The 21,747-nt window shown below is 41.3% G+C and overlaps 1 protein-coding gene across 4 annotated transcripts in view; it reads left to right on the top strand.

Moving 5' to 3' along the window:
• The window catches only part of LRBA (LPS responsive beige-like anchor protein), a 401,088-nt gene that overhangs the window by 225,879 nt on the left and 153,462 nt on the right, over positions 1 to 21,747 (top strand). The gene's annotated exons all lie outside the window — the stretch shown is intronic.

Genomic DNA, 21,747 nt, shown 5'->3' with positions numbered 1-21,747 from the left:
GATACGAGAGGAGGAGAAGGACGCGAGCAACGCCCGGAGCGGAAGAGCGAACTCTGTGTCTGTCTGTCTGTCTGCCTCGCTCTCTCGTTCAGTCCGTGGCACCGCCAGAGATGTGCATGAGTTTGGCTGCCGCTCTCAGACTGTCAGGGGGTGTTGTTGATCTCCCTTTTCCTGCTGGAGGCGTTGTCTGAACCCGGCTCGCTCTCTATCTTTACGCGCAGACGTGTGCACTTGGTCTGTGAGCGCTCATTCCCGTCCTGCTGCTTGGAGAGAGAGAGAGAGAGATCTAGAGGTCGGTTGTTGGTTGTCTGGGGGGGCTCGGGGGGGGGGGGGTTGGTTTTGTTGTTGTTTTTTTTTTAATCTTTGACTGTGTTTTATCCTGAGCGGGAGGAGGGCGTAGCTGCAGCGCCCGGGACGGCTTCTCCTCCCCCTCCCCACCCCTGGAAAGACGCGCCGAGGCTCTCACTTTCGGCGCCTCTCCCCCCCCTCTCTCAATCTCAATCTCTCTCTCTCTCTCTCGGGCGCTGCCGCCGGGCCCTGTACTTTATGAATGGGGCCGGGGCGCGGGGCGGGGCCGCGCCTCCTGCAATCGCCGCCGACCTGTCAGCGCCGCGGACCAATCGCCGTGGCGGCCGCGGGGGCGCGCACGAGCCGGAGCGCGCCGAGCGCGCGACCCCCCCCCCCCGGCCTCCTCCTCCTCCTCCTCCGCGGGGACGGGGCGGAGAGGTGGTGCTGGTGGGGTTGACCCGGCGTTAAAACGGGGCTGGGGGAGACGTTCTGGTGCTGACAGGTGTTCAAGCGGGGCTGGGGTCGACGGGGGAGATAGGGGTGATGCTGATGGTGCTGGTGGTGATGCTGGTGGGCTTACCCGGTGTTAAAACAGGGCTAGGGGAGAGGTGCTGGTGGTAGTGGTGCTGGGGTTGGCAGGCATTAAAACTGGGCTGAGGTGGTGGTGGTGCTGCTGCTGGTGGTGCTGGGGTTGACTGGCGTTAAAACAGGGTTCGGGGAGAGGTGCTGCTGGGGTTAACTGGCGTTAGAACAGGACAGGGATGCTGGTGGGGTTGACTGGCGTTAAAACAGGGCTGGTGGAGAGGTGCTGGTGGGGTTAACTGGCGTTAGAACAGGACGGGGATGCTGGTGGGGTTGACTGGTGTTAAAACGGGGCTGGTGGAGAGGTGCTGGTGGGGTGGTGCAGGGGTTGACCGGCATTAAAGCGGGGTCGGCGGGGGACATAGTGGTGATGCTGGTGGTGCTGATGGTGATGCTGGTGCTGGTGGGGTTGACTGGTGTTAAAACAGGGCTGGGAGAGAGGTGCTGGTGGGGTGGTGCTGGGATTGACCGGTGTTAAAGCGGGGTCCAAGGGGAGATGGTGCTACTGGTGATGCTGGGGTTAACTGGCGTTAGAACAGCACTGGGATGCCGGTGGGGTTGACCGGCGTTAAAACGGGGCTGGTGAGAGGGGGAGGTGCTTCTGGTAATGATGGGGTTGACGGGCGTTAAAACAGGGCTCGGGGAGAGGTGCTGGTGGTGCTGAGGTTGACAGGAGTTAAAACAGGGTGGAGGGGGAGATAGTGATACTGCTGGTGGTGATGCTGGTGGGGCTGGCCGGTGTTAAAACAGGGCTTGGTGGGGAAGAGGTGGTGGTGCTGGGGTTGCCTGGCATTAAAACTGGGTCGGGGAAGGAGGTGGTGCTGGGGATTGTGGTGGTGCTGGGGTTCACGCTCTTCCTACGACCCAGCACGGGATAGGGGCGATAAAAGCTTCAACTTTGCCGTGTCGGCCGGGTGAAGGGGAAGGAGGGGAGCTCCGTGTGCTCGCTGCGAGGAGACCCGGCGGTGGTGGCGGTGTGGGGAGGGAGAGGCGCCCCGGGGCTTCACCGCAGGCGTAAATCTCGTGTCGGTGACGCGGGGCTCAGCGGGGACGGCGAGAGCGTCGCCGGAGCAGAGTCGCACACCTTGTTTTACTGCCCTCGGTCACGTTAATTTAGATAAATTTCGTGCCATAAAGTTCCGTTCTTCCTCCTAAAGCCTAGGATTGAGTTATTCGAGAAGGAAACGGTATTTTATGCAAGTTTGCGTTCATAAGAACGTCGAACGATTCGGACGTAAAACTGTCCTGCCGGTTCGCCGGGAGCAGCTCGGGCTGCTGTCACCCCCCGGCAGGACCTGCTGCGGGACAAATCCATGTTTCTCCTCCCTCGATGCTCGCCCTGTGCCCGTGGGAGCCCGCCCGGCGCCGTTCCCACGCCCCGCGCTCCTCCTTGCGCCTCCGGGCTCGCCCGGCGCTCGGGCTCCTCGCCATTTCCCGTTCCTTTTTTTTTTTTTTTTTTCTTTCCCCCTTTCCTCCTTTCCCTGCAGCTGGCCGATTTTAATAAAGAAACTCTCGCCGTCTGCTTTCCGCGCGCGTTTAAATTAGAAACATGTTGGGTGCCGGCCGTGCGCGCTGGAAAGGAGTTAGTGCGGCTCCGTTCTCCCCGAGGACAGCACCGGCTCGGCGTCCCCATGGATGCTCCGCTCCCGGGGATGGGGGCGGGCGGCGCTGCCAGGTGTCCCCGGCGGGATGGAGACGGGGAAGGGTACGAGGAGAGCCGCTTCCGAGGGGCGAGGGACAAGGGAGCAGCTTCCACGGGATGGAGGAGAAGGAAGCGGCTTCCACGAGGTGGAGGAGAAGGGAGCATCTTCCACGCGATGGAGGAGAAGGGAGCGGCTCCCACGGGGTTGGGGGGAAGCTGCGGCGAGGGGAAAGCAAAGGCGCTGGCAGCGCTGCTCTCCCGCGCTCGAGGCGTCCCGGGATGCTCGGGCTGGAGCGGGACTCTCCGCCTCGGGGACCTGTCTTCCCCACCTCTCCCCCGGCTCCCCTCGAGGTGTTCTGCGACCCCTTTTCGGTGCGACCCGGCGCCGGGGGCATCGCGGGGCTCGGCCGGTCCTCTCGGAGCGCCCCGGGGCCGCGGCTGGAGCTTCTCTCCGGTCCCTCGGGTGGTTGTTCTGCCCGTCCTCCCCGCCCCAAGCAGGGAAAGCTCCCAGCGGGGTTCAGTGCCAGCAGGGAGCGGGCAGCCCCGGGATGCGCGGAGGAGAAGCCGGAGCCGTCGGGAAGTGGGGGGGGTGTGTGTGTGTGTCTCTTGCTTTCGTGTTTTCTGGGTAAAAAAGGAGCGAACGATTTCCCCTTCCCACCGCCCCCGGGGGCACAGTGACTAATGATGGAGCGTTACTAGTGTTCCGATTTAAAACAATTCATTACCAATTTTCCTGTCTGAGGTTGAGGCTCTAGTAAATAATAAATCAGCTAAACAAAAGCCGACTTTAATTTATTGCCCCGGCGCTAATTAGAAACATCATTTGAGCAATAAACTTAAACACTTCCAGCAAATAATGCACGGGAAGCCCTTCTCTCCCGTGCCTGGGCGCTGGTGCCCGCACCGCATTGAGACCGGCTTCATCTGTGCAGGAATTTGAATAATTGAAGGAGGGCGGGGGGGACAGGATCCGAGGAGGCTGTAATTGAAGAGCCCTTGTCACCTCTGCTTTAATGTATGTTAGCGTAGAAGTCCATCAGCAGCTCCTCGGTGGTGGATAAAACGAAGCGGCAGCCCCTCCAGCAGCAGGAGATACTGTATTCCATTAAAAAGCCCGTGTGCCTGTGCGTGCCGCAGAGAGGGGGGCTCTCGGGGCTAAAAAGCCACTTGAAGTCTTCAGACCGATTGATCTGTATTCTCTCGTTATAATCCGTCTCATCATACTTGAGTTAATGAGGCAGGGGCGGGGGGTGATCTGATGGTCCTTGACAAATTCATTAGGGAGGCTGCGGGACATTTTATTTGACTGTTAAACATCGTGTTTGTTTGGTTTAAGCGGTGCCAACATCAGCACGCCGCTGCCTGGAGCAAGAGCGTTTTGTTAGCGAGGGCTGCTGGAAAAAGATACTGGGAAGGGGACTGGGTGTGCGGAGAAGGCTTGTTCCTGCCTTGGCTCCTCCTGCCTCCTCCCTCCTGGTCCCGCAGGGAGCTCGGGCTTCTGTAAATCCAGGCGTGTGGACTTGCTACGGGCAACTATTTTCTATGCTATGGGTTTTTATTAACCCCTAGAAAACGACAGAAGAAAAAAACCTACGTTGAAAACAGCTCAGAATTTTGGCGAGGTGCACACAACTTTCTTGTTGTGCTGTGATGCAGTGTGCTTGCGTTTGCTTGCCTAACCAGCTTATCAGTGGCACACATTATGTGTTTCAGAGCTTTTTCTATTTTGAACAGTGTATTTTAAAGTTTCTGTCAATTTTTAAGGCAAATCAAAGTTTAATCAAATTGACTTGAGGCTATGAAAGGATTTCTGCCAAATATGTCCTTTTTCTCTCCCTCTGTGCTCACTGAGGGGAGAAGGAAAAGTGAATGCTTGAACAGGTGCTCCTAAAAAGGTTAAGAAATGTTTTTATGAATAGCGGGTGAAATAAGTGTGCGTTTGTGTGCTTTATTGTGACAGTTTTGTGGATGAGACCCAGCTAGTGTTCTGTTATTTCTTAGTAGTTTATTTCCTCTCCATCCTTTCATTTAAAAGTAAGGGTTTTGCGGAAAACAGAATAATTAATCTGCTTCTGGAACCTAACATCGTAATATTTTTTTTTCCTGGAGATCAGTCTTCAGATATTCTCAGCTTTAAGTGGTTTGTACGACTCTTGCTTCCATTTATAGAAGAACAGTATGGGAAAAGAACTAGTGCCCTTTGCCTGTCATTTTCATACATTCCTGCACTGCTGATGGAGCTTGAACTGCTGCAGGGAATGTATGGATTTGAAAAGAAATGATTCAGTAATGCATGTTGTGTTTCTCCACAGCAAAACTGGGTTAGTTACAGTAAGTGCTACTGTGGGTTTGACATCTAAAATTCTGTTTACATTCAGTAGTGTACAGTGTGTACCCTTTCTTCAAAGTCACGGCTCAGCATTACTATCTGCTGGTCTGTTCTACGGACTGTGTTTATGAAATTAGTTGGTAGCGCACACTGTGGGAGAAAAGATGGTTTCATTTCTCTACAGTCATTAATGCATCTCATCAGTTAAGAGTGTAGCATAAATCTTTTGCTTTTTTTCCACGCAGATCAAATGGTATGGTGATTAAATAATTTATACATGTTTCTAAGTCTCCCCTTGCTTTTGTTTATGCAGTGGGAAAAGGGAGGGTTCCAACTACTTCTTGAAGTATTTTATTTTTGCTTTCCTAGTCAGTCTTTAAATTTGAACGTTTTCATATTCTGATGTTTAACCCTGAGCAACCTACAGCTGAAGGCGTTCTGTAATGCTTTGAATCTTGTATTAAAAGTAGCGGTCTTTCTTTTCTCATGATGACTAATGGAGATGTCTTTTAGCTGTGAGATTGTTTTGGATACTAAATACTATTTTGTAAGTTTGTCCTCAGTAAGTTACCTATCAGGGAAAATCAGACATGGAATATTTCTAGTGCTTTTGTAGCATTTTCTTCTTGTTAAAGCTTTTCGTGGGCTTATTGTTTTGTTTGGAGGCAGTTGGAGTTGGTGCATGCGATTTTATCCAGTAGAAATAGTCCAATTAATGTGTGTTGGCTAGTCTTTATTTACAATATTAATTGCACTAATAACATTATTTTTCTAAATTATGAGAATATGTAACGTGCCAAGATTTTGTCAACTTGACCTCCTGCTGAATCCAGTAACACTTTTTCGCTTGAGAAGAATGTGAGGTGGGCTACATAATGTCTTGTCTGGTTCTTTAAAATGCTGTGAGGCTAAATCAGCACTTTACGAAGATATTCTCAGCAAAGTCAAAGTTCTGGAAATTAAAAAAATGTATCAGTTTGTAGGCGCTTGGCCATAACTTTTCTTTTTATCAGGAGCTCTGTGATGATTGCTATGTTTATTGTCTTCAATGTTCACATATCTGTGCATATGTGTAAGTAATCATGCCAACAAACAATAGCCTGTGTTGTTTTATTGATTAGAGAAATATTTTAAAGATCAAAAACTTTGTGTAGCTAGCCAAAAATGAAGCATATTTGTAAGTTAGTCTAAAACTCTCTAAACTGTATCCTTTTAAAATGTCAGTTTCTAGCTCCAGAAGTGAAAGCTTCTCATTTATATGCTTACATTTTAAAAAGTACTTTCTCGAATACCACATGTAGCAATGGGAAATCCTCTGCCTCTCAGCAACAGCTGTACAGGTTACAGCCTTTTAGTGGGTCTCTATGAGTGCAATTTATAAAGGGAAAGGGTGTTGTGGGAGGAGGGAAGAGAGAGGGCTCAATCTTCTCAATAGCACTGGTGACCAGCATGGGATACATAGAGTCACTCGCTCACTCTCTTCTCGCCATATTTTAAGATGACTTTGTTTTGACTTTGGATCTAGTAGAAACGGATGGAAGTTTTATTCAATTTTTCTTTCTTTTTTTTTTAAAAAAAAAAAAAAAGTTTACTATTTGAACAGTCTTCTAATTGTTCCCTCATTCAACTGTAATACAGTTTAAATACACAGTTAGAGCCCTATACTTTTCTATGTATTATACTTCACAGTATTAAACTTTAATTCTTTGAAAGTACTATGCTGACATAAAAGCAGTACATTACCAGTTATAAAATCAATGCAGGGGGTTTGTTGCTACTTCTAATGAGAGAACCAGATTATAGCTATTCCTATTTTATATCTTGCTGTGCGTATTTCAGAGTACTTCATGATTGTATGCTGCTTTCTTTTTAGTTTTCCTATGAAATAGGTGAAATCTGTGTGCAAAACAGTTCAAGGTACCATCGCACATGGTTGGGAAGGGGAAACTCTATTGGCTCAAATAATGTATAGAAGCCATCTGCATAGTTTAATTGAAATAATATTCGGTGATCTAAGGAATGGAAATTGTTCCTTTTCTTTAACCATCTGAAATAAAACTAGGATGTAAAACAGCTGTCTTGGCCTATGGAAATCAAGATTCTGCCAGCCTGTTTCTTTTCTTCATTTTCTACTTCTATCTTCCTTTATTATCTTTGGATACCAAGGAGTCTTTCTTATTTTCTAACTGGTTTTGTCTGCAACAAGAGGCTGGGTTGGTACGTTTAAATAGACTTTGGATAGAGTGAAAAATCTTTGATCTATGGCTATGACTGCTTCCAAATGATTTGCTTGCTGGGACTGGACACTGTCCATGCCCTTTCAGTTCACTATCAGATAGGCACACAAAAAGGACTTGACATGCTACCAGATGCATAGTTAATCATTGCTTTAGGTCTGCAAAGGGGTCCATCCAGACTCAATTAGGTCTACCATTTTTAACTAGTGTTTGCTCTGTAGTTTGTTTGGAGTACAGTATTAATTCTAACTGCTGTTGTGTTTATTAAAAACTGCTTTAATGCAGTTCTATGCTTTTATTTTTAAGAAGTCTTCTCTCCGTTTTTTTCTCTGTGATGTGTATTCAGAACAACTCAGTGTCACAATATGACAAATATTATTGCCATGTAAGGTGTTATCTGAAGCTTTAATTACAAGAGTTTTTTTTCTTTTCATAACTCATCTGTTTTCCTTCCTGAATACCAATTCCTAAGTGTATTTGAAATCAGCTAAATGCAGTGACTGGCATATGTTGAGGCAGCGTTCAGAAGAAAAGCTTACAAGGGTATCTAGAGGTTTGGAATTGAATCTTAAATTTTGAAAACCAAACAGCAGCAGTTTTCCTATCACTTATTTACATAAGAGCTCCTGCTTATATCTGTCATTGCATGCTTTTGTGTGAGAAGGATACTAAGGATGTGGGAGTTAAAAAGGTTCAGCTGTGGGGTAAAAAGCATGAGGTAAATTATCGCTCTGAATCTTGCCTGAGGTTTTCAGGAGTACTTTGTGTATTTACATTAAAAGTTGTTAACTGTATGCGCTAAATAAAATGCATTGAAAATTCCTAGCATTCTCAGAGTTTGAAAGTAATAATAATTGTAGTTCATGGAGGTAGCCAGTCCTTTCATGGTGCGAAGAAGCTCAAATGTTCAAATTGGATGAATTGTTTTGATCACACTTGCTGTCTGTATTTTCCAGTAATGCTTATATTGAGCATGGTAGGCCTATGTAAGCAGGAGCACAAAAGGACACAAACCCATCGTTTCTTGAAAACTGATATATAAGAAAGGAGGACTAATCAGAGAATTTTAAAATATTTTAATTTTATTTTAATCCTTTGTTTATTTATTTTGAAGGAAAGGAAGAGCAAGACATTCAGGTATTACGTTGTGAGTGGGTTTTTTTTCCAATCTCTCTATATCTGGTAACTAAAACTGTTGTGTTCAGCTTCAGGATATAATTCAGCATTCACTTTAGATCTGAGGTTTCTTGCTTTAGTTCGTTGCCTCATGGTTGTCAATGTTCTTTGAAGGAGGGCAGATGTGTTAAAATGTAGCATCCTTTAGTTGTAGTCAGGGGGATGTTCAGATGTTGCTAATGGACTTGCAAGATAAAGGCTGTATGAATGAATACTACTCAGAAGCACTACTAGGGCTCTCGGGGGACTTTTAAATTATTTATGCCTACCTGCTGCTCCAAAGTACAGGTACATACATGTGTAAAATCCATTAATGATTAGTATTCGTGCATATATATATATGTATATACATGCAACAAAGAATAATCTAATACAAGAGTCCTTGAGAGGCATAGGCAGTTAGCTTTTGCCCATTCATCAGCTATCTTGGAAGTTCATTCTAAATGGCATCTGAATGCCAGCACGCCTACGAAAGGGGATTGTTTATGTGTACTTTGTGGATTTCCAGAGTGCAAACTTGAAAGAAAGTGGGACTTGAAATGTGCAGTCATTTGTGAATTTATATTTTATCTCCCTTCACTTGAAAATTTATGAGGAGAGTGACTTAGGGTGCTTGCGTTGTGTGTTCCAGGGCTTGCCCCCACTGATAACACCCTTGTTGGCGTGAAAGTGCAATGCAAATTATGACAGTTACAACCTTCTGTTTTGTTTAACCTGTCAGTGGATTTCCTGGCTCAGTGCTGAGGGCAATGGCGTGTTCAGCTAGTTCCATATTCACCTAAACTTAAAAGGTCAGGTTTCTACAGGCAAGCCTAGTCAAAGCCTAATTGATGAGGAGGGCAGGGGGACAGAATTTACTGTTCTGTTGGCTAGTTTCATATCGTTAGGTTGTCCTGAAAGCATCAGGCAGTCACAGCCCCTTTCATGTAAGTGCTGACCCTAGACAGGAGCTGACAATCAAAGGAGGCAGCCACAGGAACCAGTGCAAGTAGGCTATTGATTTTTCAGTTAGGTCTAAGTAGTTTGTAGTATGGGTAATGGGTGACAGAGGCAGGTATGTCATTATCAATGAGCTCCAGAATAGTAGCGACAGCCCCCTCTCATATTTCCTTCAGCCCTGACAGTCCGCGTCCAGCAGTGGTCAATAAATCGCCCAACCTTTTACTGACAAGTGACTTGGATGTGGGCAAGGGAGTCAAAGAGCTAAACTTCCGTACTTGAACTTGACATGGATGCAGAGCGAGGATCTCGACATCTGCGTTCCTGGCTTGTCAGGCCAAGGGCCGAGGAGAATGGAGAGAACAAAACAACGGTAGAAGTGCGGCCGGGGAAGCTTAACTTTATTTTATGCTCTTAAGAACGTCAAAGAGTTCTTGAGATCGGGTAGACTAGCTTAAAACACCAGCTTTCTGCATAAATATGATCTGGTTCAGTAGTTAATTTAGGTTACCATGGCAGGGGTTTGCTTTTTTTCTTTAGTATTGCTCTGCATTTAATCAAGGTTGCACTGCCGCAGCAATGCAACAATCACCGTCTGCCATTCAAAATGCACTTTTAATTTCTAGTTTCCTCTTCTTAAATTTCGTATGTGGAGACTATTTAAAGGTATTGGAGCTTTCTTATAAATCCAGAGTGCTAGCAATACAGTTTCTTTTTTGACTACCAGTGCTGTTTTGGGTCAATAGGGGAGTACTAATACTTTAGGAAGCTATATAAAGTTTTTATTACTTGGATTTTACTAGCTGTGCTTTCTGGATTTAATAGTTAGATCCAAATTTTAGCTTTACACTTAATTAAATTCTGAAAGATATTGGGAGAACTTAAAAATTGTAATTAGTGGTTGGTTTTTTTTTTAAAAATATACTATGGAATATATAGTATGGAGGGTCAGTTACATAAACTTGAGTGTCTTAATCTGCATCTCCTGAAGCTTTCTAAGGTTGTGACGTTATTTTAGGGATGTTAGGTATCTACGTTTTTTAGAAGCCGGAATTCAGTCAGATTTTATGCTGTGCACAGACGTTAACAAAATAGCATATGCTTATAATTAAAAAAAAATCTTTAGACAAATTGAAATAAAGCAGAAGAGTAAATGTTTTGAAAAACTCCCTTAAAATAACTCACTGGTATGGTATCTTGTTTAACAATGTTTGTAATGCTACACAGAGCAGGAATCTGAGACTCTATATGTTGAATAGCTGCAAAATATCAGACATGACTGAAACTTTTTCATCTGCCTGCAGCAGCTAAATCCATTTTCTTCGTGGCTGGCTAGTTCACTGCAAGAGGAACACTGACATGGACCTAGGCTTGAAATTTGTCAGTGGATTATGAAATGCTTTAATAGATATTTGTATAACCTAACCCCCTGAATACCTGTACATTTGAAGCATTTATAAAATGAATCGATTATAAAAATCTATTTCAAGCAAGGCTTTGTGAGAGGGGCTGGGTAGCGATCTTCCAGAGGAAAAAAAAAATTCAGTTTCTTGGATCAAAGGTGTGCTGGGTTGTTTGAGGCCTTCAGTATTTAAGGTTTTTTTCTTTCCTCTGTCAGCAGCTACTTGGTTAGTACATCTTGCAGGGCCTTTTTTCTGTTGAAACTAGGTAAAAAGTACAGCTGTGCAGTCTGAATCTTATCTTTTCTTATAACAGGTACAGCATCTTTTACTGCATTTTTAGTGTTGCTGGCATGTTGTATTATTGCAGAAATGTAAAAAGGAGCTGTAGAAAGGCGACAAATTAAATTTTCATGAAAGAAGACCCTAATCAGCAGTGACAGGGTAAGAGAAAGATGATTGCCACTTGGTCATTGTGGAGAGGCACTTAGACTTGGTGTCAGTGCTTCTGTTAATGATGACTAATGTCTTTCTCGGAGAAAACGCATGCTCAAACATAATGCTACAGTCCAGAGAAAGAATGGAGCGATAGGCACTATTAAGGAAAAAGGCTGTGAATTCTAAAACAAAAGCTCACGTCTTCGGATGAAAAGGCTGCAGTGTTTTTGCAACGTCAGAAGGCATGGCTGTAAAACTGTTCTTGATTCATTCTTTAAGCAAAATAATAATAACAATAACGATAATAACAAAAAATATGCACATATAACTATGAATATGTATTGTGTGCTACACAATGTAAGCACACTGTTCAGAGGTAAACAGTCACATTATGTTCCTCTTCCATTAAGGAAGCTTGTTATTTTTTTTAAAAAAAAGCAAAACCTTCTGCAATATATTCTTTCCTAATCACGGTGCTGTCTTCTGAATAAACCTTTCATAGTGAAATGTAAAATGACTCAAAAGACCTTTTCCTATCTTGAAGCTTTAGCTGTTAGATACATTGGCAAAAAAGAGGTGGCATGTGTCATTTCTTCAGCTTTTCCCAAAGTGAGACCTTTCAGAAGGGCATTTGCAATGCTTGTCATATTTTTTCATATACATCTTATTGGCCTGACAAGTCTAGAGGACCATGAGAAAACAGATGTCATTGCATTCAGACAACACTAATTACTTTGGGATTTTTGCAGCCTCAGTGCCTGCATGTAACTGTCGATTATGACTGTTTATGTGGCCTATCATGGGTACACGTTGCACATTCAGTTGGTAACACAGGTCTTTGTGTTTCCTGTTATCACACAATAAGATGGAAGAATCAGCAACAAGCACCACAGCAGGGAAATGCCTTATTGTGTGACTTTTATGTGTTTAAAATACATTTTGTTAAAGATTGCATTAATATTCATTATTAAATTTAAGTGGTTTAGCATCTGCTTACTAACGGGAGTGCAGTGCTTTAGCTGTCACTTTTCGCCATGGGTCTTCCTGTTGGAGACTTTGGTTTTCTGCAGTTTTATAAACACTGTATGAAAAATACTGATTAACCCAGCAGTTGTCAGAAATTTCCCGTGTCTAACCTTCAGACCAAACTGATGAATTTTTTTAAGGTGTCATAGTTTGCGTTACAAACCAACAGTCTTATTCTCTACAAACTACCTTGTTCATGTTTTCTTTGTTAAATTTTCTTAGTGCCTCTGTCATTTCAGAATCCGTTCTTCCTGTGTAGCAAGAACTGCCGCATGATTTTTAGCACAAAGTTCAAACAGTGGTCACGTTGTGGCATTACTTTGTATGTTATCTTGAATTTTGGTGCGTGTTTCATAAGCAGAACAACTAATGTTAATCACAGATTGGAAAATAAAAGCTCCAATAATGTAACTTCACATGCTGATGAAGCAGAAATAGAAGCAGCTTTATCAAAGATGTATGATGAGATAAAACTGCAGTCTCTGCTGTACAGTTATAGTAATTATGACTAATGAACCGTCCAGTCTGGATGAAATGGCATGCCCACAGGGACTGTGGCCAATCAGTTGTGACTTATGCAAGCTGAACAAAACATTGATGGTGTTCCAGATTCCATATGAGAGCAGGAAGTGTGGTCTTTGTTTGGAACATCAGCTTTGTCAAGTTATTTTCAAGCAGTTTAGGAATAAACAGTGTTAGTAAGTAAGGTCTGAATACCTACAGTTTGTTGAGTTTTTAAATGGGCATAAAGAATTACAGTTTGCCGTGATAAAATATATCTGAATAAGAAACCCCTGTGTTGATGGCACATTCCTGTTGTAAAATGCTTCAAAGTTGTTCTGATCATGTTGCTAATCTAAGTCATTGAAAGCACATGTTCTATTTTAATATGCTGAATACAGTGAAAGCGAAGATCTAAAACTTGTGAATATGAGCATTTAGGCTTATTGTGGTAATTTATTTTTTAACAAATTTGTTTGAGAGCTGCTACTTCTGTTTTAATTTTTAAGCACTCTGCATTTTAAACCAGGCTTTTGATTTTTAAGGAAAAGAAGACAAGTACTTCATAGTTTTAGTACGTGCAAGGCTGTTTTTTACAATAAGAAGGTTAAACATACATGCAACAGAAAATGGAGTTCTAGTACATTTTTACAATGGATAGACTAGCAGAGTAATCGCTTTAAAACAATTTCTTTTTATGAAGACAATGTGTGTAGCTGTGAAAAAGAAAGAAAAAGTCACAAAATTCTGAGTGCTAAAGTACAGATTGTAGGAGGACTTCTGAAGTTAATTGTAGGATGAGAGTGCAGCACAAAAGATACTTTTCTAAATGTGTTTGTGCTGAGTTGTTTAGGCCCAGTCTGAAAGCAGTTGTGGATCAGCCAGTTTAGTATGTACGCGTGTTTGAAGGGTTTGGGAGTGAAACGGTCAACATGTTACAGATGTTAGAGATACATTACAGTCAGTTTAGCATTTTGCGTGAAACCTTCCAGAAGACTACAAAGAAAAATCATTTCCAAAACTAATTGCAAACAAACTATGGGAAAAGTAAGACGCCCTCCCCCTCCAACTTCAAAATATTTAGAACAAAGTTAAAGCATCGTGTGACAAATAGTACTTTAGGTAGTTGTGCTGTTGAAAAAGGTGTATGTTAGTCAGGGCCAAGACACGTTGATTCTTAAAGTATACCTGAAATTAATACATTGTTGTAAAAGAAGTTGGCGATCTAAAGACTCGCCTACCTGAAATTGGAAGTCATTACTGGTCTCTTGTATTGCTTAATAGAAAGGTGGATAGTGATTAGTTATGTCTATGATTTTTCTGAAACATTTTTAAAGTAATACATGTTCTTCTTTTTTTTTTCCCCCATACTGTACTGAAACTTACAAGCTGACGTTTTATTCCCTCTGTTTAAGCTTTTCTTTTCCTGAAATGGAGGTAATCACAAGCATGTCTCCAATATCTGCTATCTTTTATTCTGAACAAACCTCAAAGTGCTATTAGATGTGGACACCCCTCCCCTCTCTCCCCCCCACCCCCCCCCCCCAACAACCAACCAACCAAAACCAACCATCCAACAGCAAAACCATCCACACTATAAATCTAGATTAATGCTTCCATCATTCTGTTTGGAAGTGTCCAGAGATACTGCAAGGGTCCTACTAAGAACAAGAATCTTTAATTTTGTCTCTTGCACCAAAGCATATTGCGTTAAGTATTGCAGGTGTGAAAATATTGTATACAATTCAGACCATAATGTTAAGTTAAACAATGTTGATAAGTAAACTCCTCTGAAAAACTACTACATTTTGGCTCTGCTAAATAATCAAGGCCAAGATCTTTTGGAAACTGTAGCACTCTTGAGTCTCTTCCACAGTGTCATTTCAGAATCAATAGGATGCAATGTATTATGTACGTTATCTAATTTTATTGCACAGAAGGTTGCATTACAATCACTTTTATTTATTGATTGTATCAGGTCAGGATTGTGTCAATGAAGTCAGGGTGGAATTTTCTAGATGATGTACAAATGTACAAAACTAATTTTCATTCTTCCAAATTCATTATTTAAAAGTAATGGATTTAAATAGGTAGAGAGTTTGTATGTATGTGTAACAGTTACAGGATTTTTTTTTAAGGAATTATTTATCTTTGCTAAGATAAAGCAGTAACTTCTAGGTTGTGCTGGTTTTTTTTTTAGGAGGCCTCAGTGTATAGTTCTACCTTTTTTTAATGAAATAATTGGTAGAATTCTTATAAATTCATACGATCATGGAACAGCCTTTTGCTTATTTGGGATGTCATTGTTTTGTTACTCTCCACAGATCTGAACACAACACGTTGTGTTTCTGAGTAAAAGTCCACATGGAGTTCTAGATATTCAGTGTGTGTATATGCTATGCAAATTAAAACTGAGGAGCGTTGGATCTTAAGGATTTAACCTTTTCTTCATGTTGCTATGGGTATTTGTTTACCTGCATAAAATACCTTGTATGCTGTTAGTTATATTTGGCAGCCATCTTTTTATGCAAGAGTGGCTTAATCTACAATGCTTTTGTTCCTGTGAGCAACCTCTAAAGTCTTTCTTAGGAAAAGTAAACTGTGTTTAATATTCAGTTTTGGAGAGCTGGTTCTAACTGTGAAATTTGCGTCATAAAACAGCAAATTTCAGAGATGGGTTTATTGAGGACTGATTCTCTTATATAAATTCAGATTTATGTAGACTACTTACATCTTGAAACTTGTTAGATATTTTTGGTGTCCTCTTACTTACCACAGATTACATTGATAATATGTTTCCATTTGAGGATTCATTATAAACTCTCCTTCTGTATTGGTTTAAATAGATTTGTCTTCTATGCCTTCGTTGCCCAGTGAAATATATTTTCTGTTGTTTAGGTATTTTATGCTGATCAAGTGGTGTAATGACCTGCACTCTGAGAAAAAGAGATTTTCATGGAAACTTGTTTTGAAAGAGCCTTTTTCTGAAGAAACCTTTTGACTGATTTCTGCTCTCTGTTAGCGGTTGAGCATGAGAATTTTTCACTGTTGGGAACTTTGCTTCCTCCTATTCTTCAGGGTACTCTTCCTGCTATTTTCTTGTCTCATTTAAATTAAATCACGGCAAATGATGAGTTACCTGCTTAGTGCCCCCCCTTCCTACATCTGCTGCATAACAGGTGGAATGGAAACCTTTAGTTTCCCCCTGTTGTACTAGGGTTGGTTTCTGTTACATGTGAGCTTGCCTCAGTCTCTTGATGGATAGGAAATGTCTGTCAGTTTTTGATTAAGATACCTTTTGTTTAATGATTTCAGATGTTTTCTGTATGGCAGGGATTCTAGAATTATAACTGTTGCTGATTTTCCCATAGGCTTTCATGTTAGAGTATGCGTGTTGACTTGTGCTTATGGCTGTGGGAATAAATTGATCTTCTGATTTGGGAGGCAAATTGAAATAGAAAATTACTCTTCAGTGCAGGAAACTTGCTTAGCATTCAGTGCAAGTGAGAGCAACTTTGTGATTGCTTTAACTTTTTCTGGCTTGTAATGACTATTGCGAAACAGAGTTGGTCAGACCAGCATCTGCTGGCTTGCCTTATCGGTCCCAAGTATATCCCTAATTAGTGTCATGCTTGAGACAGGTTTAAATAAAAAAAAAGAGATAATTTAAATATTTTGTTTTATTTTGACTTGGTTTCATTTATCAATCACTTAGCACTTTTGGGGTGTGTGACAATAATAGAAAGCAAAGATCACTAACCTCCATACCTGAATTAAGCAGTCAAAACCAAGGTAATTTTTGAATCAGAATGCTTGTTTTGTTTGAGAACATAAACATTTCATTCTTTTTGAAAACAACCTTGAAGCCTTTCCTCCACAGTGTTGAGTTTCATTAATTAGAAGTAGTATTTCTCGTAAGCAATTTCTACTTGAATTGATACACAACAGTTCGATTGATATGCTTTTCCAACAGTGAATCGATTTATATATACATGCAGCAATGAAAATCATATTTCAGATTTTTTTTGCTATCTCTATGCTTTTGCATTTGTAAGTTGTGTTATAGGTATTTTTCAAGGATGTCCACCAAGATATTTGCAGATACTATTCTTGTTGCTTGTTGGAATCTGGATTCTAGATATTTTTGTTGTACTGCCTCCTACCTCTCTTTCACTGTTTTTTAGGCATTGTATTTGAAGGTAAATGTTTTTGTTTCTCTTTGATGTGAACCAAATTTTAAGATCCTATGCTTCCTTGTTGCAAGTGTTACTTTATTTTTTTTCCCCCTCAACCTAAACTAATAAAGTGAATACCAGTCCCAACATATAGTATTAATCTTTCAGAAACCTATCCTGTACTGGAGGAAATAAATAATTAGAGATAGGTAAGAGGTGAATGATGTGTAGGTATAAATAGTCTGTAGATTTAAACATGCTGCATGGCAACTCTAGGTCTTTTTTGAGGTAGTCATGAAAACTTAAATTGTGTGCCTCGTATATTTAAGGCCAGTGAGCCTATATGATTTTATTAATATGCTATAAATCTTATATTCACGAGCAGTGTTTACTACTGTGCAGTATATTTAAAAGAAAATTTATGCCTCTCTGCAGAAGGAAGGTAGGCTAGTGAAAAAATACAAGGGTGGATCTCAAACATTTATCCAAATCTGACAAGTATTTGCAAAGAATTTGCCCCTGTAAATTTCTGCCGAGAGCAAATGATATGTATTCTACCCTTGATTTTAATAAAATCTGTTAATATTTATGTATGCATACACAGGTAAAACAAGGGCATGTCTTTTATGGTTGCCTATGCACAAGGACTTTGTATGTGTTCATATATGACACACTCTGGATCATGGGATGAGATTTTATGTCTGTTTTAAAATGTATCATTCTTAATTCTGGAGTAGTATATAGAAGGTCTAACTGAAGTCTGTGGCCACTTTTCTGATTTTCTCGATAAGGCAAATCTTGGCAATCTTTGGCCACATGCATCTTTCCCTGCATATTCCCTTCCTTCTGGACAGAAACTCAGGAAAGGTCAGTTTCTACTTAGAAGACTCATTTGATCTTCTTTTGGTAAATGACTTGTGTTCTTCTCTTTTATAGCACCTAGAAAAACTCTCTCTGTAGTCCATAGGGAATGGCACAAAGTGCCAGCAGCTGTGATTCACTCCAGTAGTGAAACTGCCTGCTTGGAAGTTACTTGCCTAATGCTGTTGATAGAGGAGTGGTTATTTCACCAAGAGCACGTTTTTCATTTGTATGGGTGCATTGTAGATTGCCCAGAAGAATACGGTTAATGTACCATGTGTAGCCTGCCATGCCCCTTAAACTTGCTTTTCCATCTTGCGATGATTAAAATATTAGTCAGCAAAACAGATATTCTGGATTCAGCCTTATGAGCAGTTAAAAGTTTTGTCACACTCTTTATGCTTTTATACTTTTTGTAATTAAATATCAGGTTCTTGCACCATTTAAGAAGGCGGCAGTTGTACTTTACTGTGCAGTTTTCAGTTGCACAGATAGCAACAAAAACATCCTCGCGATGGAGAGGTGCACAGAACAATTGAAAAAAACATTTTGGAGTGCGTGAAAATTCTACACCCTGACATACTTCTCACAGGACTTGTGGATATGTGATTACATAATTAGTTCCTTAATGTGTATAGGGTTAGCTATTATTGTGAATATTTAAATAATCTCAATAACAGGAGACCATTTGTAGTCTTTTTTCCCCCTCCCCCTTTTTTTTAATTGGTGGTCTGTAGCATGTTTTTTCTGTCCTTCTTGCAGCCTTTAGAAACTTCCTAAAGTATTTATTTTGCCATGTCCTTGTCAATATGAAAAGTTTCTGTAACTGGTGAGAAATAAATAAATACGGCATTATACATATCAAACTGTTTGGGGTCCTCTATTTTGTTTGCATGATATTGTGTGCGTACATAGTAGAATTCAGGTTGCAGCTCTGGACTCCCTCAGGTAACTTCGAGCAAGTCAAAGCTGCTGTGGTTCTGCGCCTCCTGCTCTGACTCTGCCATTTTACCAGCTCTGCAGCACGTGTGCTGAATCCCCTCCACCCTAACACAGAGCCAGTTTTCAGCTGGCTGAGCTCCCTGGAATAGTCTTCTGTATGTCATTACCTGGTGTTTGTGCTACTGCAAGATAGGTTTGGTATAGCAGATGTTTGACCACGGAGTGTGGTACTGCAGCAGCCTGGATTTATGTTTGCTTAAATAGCTCTGGAAATGATGCTTTCAGTCTGCAAGGGTTTCTCTTCCGTTCATTTGCTGGATTGTAGGAAGGGGTACAGGTTTTTCAGCTGGAAAGGTAATGTCTTTTCGCCCCAGGCGTGTTTTTTTGGACGTGACGGTTTGGCTATCTAAAATATGTTTTTTTTATTGATTTGTGTTACAAATGACAATGAGGATCTTTTGTGTTTGAATATACTCTGCCATTTTTCTGCGTTCCTTCTGAGTCGCCCTAGTTCTTAAAAGATTATTCTTCTTCTGACCTCTATGACACAAGCTTTCAACCCCTGCAGCTTTTTGGACGCATGTTCTGTCACCCTTTCGATACTCTGGAGAACATGGAGGAGAATTGAGGCATGCGCTAATGTGCCCTAGTACCCTAGTTTATAGATTTATTATGCTCCGGGGAGAGTAATGCCTTGATATATCCTATTATTTTGAAATCATCCTAGAATCAATTGAGGCTAAGATAAAATAAAAATAAAAACATTTCTTTACAATATTCAGGAAGGAAAATACAGCTAAGTACATGTATAGAAAAATAGAGATGAAGGAATAAAATAGAAGGTCCCATTTACACAAGATTATATCTGAAAAATTTGCTGACGTGGATATAGTCTCTCAGTTGGCTGCGACTTGAGGCATAGGGTATGCAAAAAGTGAAAATCATTACTACATATACATATGTCAAGAAATCATCAAACAAGTCAGCTGGATCCATAGAAGGAAACCTTCAGATTGAAGAAATGCCTTCCAGTGACCTAGAGTAACCAAGAGGAATCTTTGGCATGCAGTAAAGTGGTGGGAAGCACATTTGGACTCCTAGGATTCTTGAATGAGTTTCATAGCTGAATTCGGTGGACACCAGCTTGAATTCTTTCAAGGTGGATTGCTAGTGTAGTATGATTATGTGTACAACAGAGGCTGAGGAAATATTTTCTGTGAACATCTGTGGATATGAAAATATCACTAAAGAGCATGTGATCTACTAAAATAACGGTTTGGTTTGCTTGCATATTGGATGGTTTCTTTGGTATAAATACACAGGTTGAAAGCAAAGGCCATCTCCTCCATGGTGTTCTAGTTCGCTCTAGGCAAGAGGCGGATACTGATGCGGATACTTGATTGTCCCACTGGCTGTGTAATATTTTGTCATTTTCTCCTGGTCTTTGACATAAAGCCTGCTGAGTAAATGTGAGTTTCAGTGGCAAGGTAATTTGCTGTCACAGACCAAAGAGCAGCTGTACTGTACCTACTTCAATCTATGTTGCCACTACATGAAGGAGAGATCTTAGCTATTTCCTAGAGTATCCTCATTGTCTTCATTTTCAGGTAATAAAGCATGGGCTAGAGGATACATGAGGAGGTTAGACGTCTGTTTGTGTTGTGTCTCCACTGTCCAGTGCTCTGTGTATTTGCTTTGCAGACATTTGAAATAGGTGTTCATTAGTGTCATTCAGAAGGAGTTGGTACAAATATTTCACCAGTTCTGAGTTTCCTGTAAAAGCACTTGGGGAGCTGACATGATTTTTGGAGAGGCGAATACTTTGCTGTTAAGCTTTTGGTAGTTATTTCCACCATGAAGCAAAAAGAAATTCTGCAGGTATTAAGATGTGCTCTTCCTGTAACTTCTGTGTCTGTAGGAACTGAGGAAGTCTTGCCATCCACTGCCCTTTCCAGAAATAGTTGGAGATTTTAGCCGTCTGTCTCTTCTGTGGTTCTGCATTATGGAGTTCTCCACTTTTCACCATCATAATAAATCTTAAAGTTTTTTCCAGTTCTGAGTGGCAGCAGTTACTCGCTTTCTAATGCCATTTGTTTACACAGCAAAACTTGATTTACATGCTCTTTATTTATTTATTTTTGTTGTCTCAAGAGGGATAAAAACTTTTAAAAATAATATATTACATAGTGTTTGGAAATACTGACTGACTCGGGAGAAGTTTCAGTGTGTGCACATAGTGGCTGAATTAGCGTGATGGATATTTTTACCATTTAAGGTCTATTCTGCTGTTCTACTCTGTCCTGTGCATCCATTTACCTATGGGAGAGTGAAAAGGGGTATTTGTTAGATTGAAGGTACTGGGCAGAGGAACAGCATCTGCTTTATTTTCTCCTAAAACAGTTTTTTTTTTCACTTTACTTTCTGTTTTGGTGGGGTAGTTATATCTCAAAGCAGAGCCTATTTATTTAGAAAGTTACCTGTTTAAGGAAACAATTCATTATGTGTCGTGGAGCTGATAAGTTCAGTAGAGCCACCTTTTAATCCTTGATTCCCTGTGGATTTTCTTTCACAATACCTTTCTCCTTTAAGTCCCTAAAACTACAGTCCTTTTGAGTGAATAGGGGCTATTTTATACACCACCCTGCTTCCAATCCAATTAAAGGCTCAATAATAGACGGATTAGGGAAAGTTTACTTCTTAACAGAAGTGCAGCTTTGGAAAAATAGTGCGTTGATAGCAAGAGGGAATGTGAAGGAAAGCGGAGAAAATTAAGGAGATAATGGTCAGTAATCTTAACTTGTCTGATGTTTGCGCTGTTCACAATATAGCGGACTCTCAAAATGCATAGAACAATGATTCAGATTCTTTAACCATTTTGTTGCTGGAGTTTGCCTGTCTCTTCAATTTTCTTCACTCTTGCTTTTGTTATCTGCATCTTGCACAAATGCTACCTAATCCTTTACTTCAAGTCCCTAGAGTAGGAGACCTTTGTAGTGTTTTCTTTTGGGGGAGTTGAGGAGAAATGTAGGAAAGCAATGAGTTGATGACAAAGTTAATCTGTTGTATTATGAAAGTAGTTAAGTATCAAAGTTTGTACAACACGTTTCAATTAGGTTTTTGGTAGAACTGCCATTTAAGAACGTCTGTGACAAATAACAAGCTCTCTTTCGAAGCGTTTGAGAGAAATGATCAATTTAGAACCAAAACCTTG

This window comes from Phaenicophaeus curvirostris, chromosome 4 (assembly GCF_032191515.1).
Source record: "Phaenicophaeus curvirostris isolate KB17595 chromosome 4, BPBGC_Pcur_1.0, whole genome shotgun sequence".
NCBI classification, from domain to species: domain Eukaryota; kingdom Metazoa; phylum Chordata; class Aves; order Cuculiformes; family Cuculidae; genus Phaenicophaeus; species Phaenicophaeus curvirostris.
The sequence above is the reverse complement of the archived record's forward strand: the minus strand, read 5'-3'. Positions and strand labels throughout refer to the sequence as shown.